This window comes from Ahaetulla prasina, chromosome 14 (assembly GCF_028640845.1).
Source record: "Ahaetulla prasina isolate Xishuangbanna chromosome 14, ASM2864084v1, whole genome shotgun sequence".
Taxonomy (NCBI): domain Eukaryota; kingdom Metazoa; phylum Chordata; class Lepidosauria; order Squamata; family Colubridae; genus Ahaetulla; species Ahaetulla prasina.
Window position 1 is genome coordinate 14,182,563 of NC_080552.1, and position 3,236 is coordinate 14,185,798.

A 3,236-nucleotide genomic window follows, 5' to 3' on the forward strand; every position below is an offset into this window, starting at 1 on the left:
ATTTGTGTGTCTCTGACAAATATTTGATCATCCTTTTTCTTCTCCCACGTTTTCTATAGTTAGAGTTCAGAGGCATTAGAAGCTGTTGGGAATTTCTTTTGAGGCTCTGTGAAAAATCGGTATTCCATTACATTGGGTGAAATTGAGTATAGAAATGCTCTGGAACATTTTAACATCTGAGGCATTAATATGCAGCCTTTTTATTTCTTGTTTTGATGAGTGCCTGCATTCCATGGAAATTATTTTAATGACCCCTCCCCCAAAAGTGAATTAGTTCTGCTGCTACCTATAATTAAAAATGGCCCTGAATTGCTGCCACTGACTTTTGAATAGAAAGCAAAACTACTCAGCTTTGAATGTTGCTGATCATCCTTCTCAAACCTGGCCTCTCAGCAGATTTGTAGACTTTAACTCCCAGAATTCTGGGAATTGAAGTCCACGAGTCTTAAAAGTTGCCAAGGCTGGATACCTCTGCCCTACCCAATGTAGCCATTGCCGAGAATTCTAGATGTAAATGTGTTCATGCATCTAGAAATGACCAGTTTGCCAAAGGCTGGAACATAACAGCCCTCCAAAGCAGCGGTCCCCAACTGGTGGTCTGTGGACCACTGGTGGTCCGCAAGAAAATGTTGGTGGTCCGCAGAAAAATTATTTGCATTTTTCATATTGCACTAAATCAGGGGTCCTCAAACTACGGCCCCTGGGATGGATATGTGCAATGAACATTTGTGTTGCTGCAGAGTCTCCCCCTTCGGGGTCTTTTTGTGTGGGTCAGAGGGGGGCAGAAATTCTGACTTGGGGTCTTTGGCCTCCTAGTGCGGGGCTTTGGGTGAAGGCTGGAGGGAAGTGCCGCTGGTGGTGAAGAGTCGGAGGGCCTTGTTCCAGTGGGACTGCCTCATGCCTGGAACTGGCTGACCATCTCAGCCCACTGAACCTCTAGGCGCCAGTACCTGGCCTTGCACTCCCGCAGGTCTTCCCTCTGCTTGGAAAGCCTATGTTCATAGTCCTCAGTGAGGTGCTTCTACTGAGCCTTCTTCTCAATCAGATCCAATTTGAACTGAGCCTTTTTGCCAACTCTTTCTCGTGGCTGCTTAGCTCCGCCGACTGTTTCCTGTCCGGGCCCTAAGGAGCCCGGGCTGGGAGGCGAGGAGTTGGCCATGCCCACCCAGTCATATGACTAACTAGCCATGCCCACTCAGCCGGTCATTAGGCAAACCATATTAGTGGTCCGCAGGATTTAAAATTATGAATTTAGTGGTCCCTGAGGTCTGAAAGGTTGGGGACCCCTGCTCTAAAGTGTCTCCTGATAAGAACTGCGCCCTGCAAGCAACATAATTGAGTGATGCTTTAAATTGTAGATCAATGTCTCACATGCTCATCCTTGAAAACTATGGATTTGTTTCAGGGTTGGGCTTCAAAAATTTTAGCAAGGGGTTCTCTGCCCGGTTGCTGCATGGGCATGGGCATGGGCATGGTGGGCCTGCACCACAGGGAGGGGGTGTTTTTGCCCTTCCTGGGCTCCAGAGGTTCTCCTGGAGCCCCTGGGAGGGCGAAAATGGCCTCCCCAGGCTCCAGGGGTTCTCTGGAGGCTGGAAACGAGCCGGTTTCTGGCCTTCCCAAACTTCTGATAGGCCCGTTTTTTGCCTCCCCGAGGACTTGGGAGAGGTGGGATGGGCGGGGCCAGCCAGGAGTGGGATTTGGGGGGGGGGTTCTCTGAACTGCATAGAATCTTAGCTAGAGGTTCTCCCGAACCCCTGTGAACCCCCATCAGCCCACCCCGATTTGTTTTCCAGATATGAGAAGGCTGTCCAAGCTAAGATAGAGAACAGACAAAAATACCAAGGTCAAAAAAAAGTCAAGATTGAAAAAGGTTGTGGCTTTTTTTTTTTTTTTTAACAACACCCCTCCAGCCATCTGGCTGTTAGAATGATTCTAAAATACATTTTACTACTCTGATGAGTTTTATTATGAGTCAGCTTGAAGCTGATATTTGGATCTAGATCAACACATCTTGTATTGCGTTCACACAACCACCCAAGTACAGCATACCTGAACTACAGTTAGTCCTCAACTTGCAACCACAACTGAGCCAGACATTTTATGCCGTTAGGTGAGAAATGTGTTAAGTGAGTTTTGACCCATTTTACGGCTGTTCTTGCCAGGTTTGTTAAGTGAATCGCTGCAGCTATCTAATTAGCACAATTGTTAAGTGAATGTGGTTTCCTCCTTGAATTTGCTTGTCAGAAGGTCACAAAAAGCGATCACATGACCACTTGCCAAGCCTCTGAATTTTGATCACATGACCATGGGGATGCTGCAGCCATAGTGTGAAAAACAGCCAGAAGTCACTTTTTCAGTGATGTAACTTTGAACAGTCCACTAAATGAACTGTTGGAAATCGAAGACTACCTGCATACGTCATTGAATTATGCCAAATAGTTTTGGTTAGTACCAGTAAACAACTATAAACACACTGGATGACACCAAGAAACCCTGCATGAATTGAGCACGCCACATTTCATCAGAAGCAATCCAGCTGGGCCCAGATCAAATAAATCTCTGGATTTGTCAAAGATTAAATTGGTTAATCTCTACCAAGGAAGATCAATCATTTCCCCAATACTAGTTCAGCCAATCCTTTTCCACCGCTCCTCCTCCTTCTTCCAACTGATGGCCACACGAACCTACTTAAACAAGGTTAAAGACCAGATGCCTGCATTTATTATTCATATTGGACTTCGTAAAAATTCCCCTGGAGGCTAAGTTTGGCGCAGTTTTTATTATTTTATTTTATTCAGTTTGTCAAACATGTAAAAGATAACAGGTATAGGTGTAAATATAAATATGAACCTAATAAATGGGTACGGATGAATGGAGACAGTAGAAAGCGTTCATGCGAACTCGGACCCTGCGGGAACCAGGTTAAAAAAGAGCGTTTGGGAAACACGTGGGGCGTCCCTTTAAATTTAAAAAAAAAAAAAGCTTCCGAGTCGTTTCCTTTTTTTTCCTTCTTCCCCCGTCATCCAATGAGCGCCCGAATTCCTCGGAGCGCCCCGCCCCTTCCCCCCTCCCAAAGCGGGCGCCCCGCCCCTTTCGGCTCCCGCCACCTCAATCCCTCAAACCCGCGTCCTCCGTCTCGCGCTCCCAGGAGGGGGGCGGGCCTTCCTTCCACGGTTGGCCGAGGCCGGGTGGAACGGCGCCGCCCTCGGCCAATGGGCTTCGAAGGGCGGGGCCGA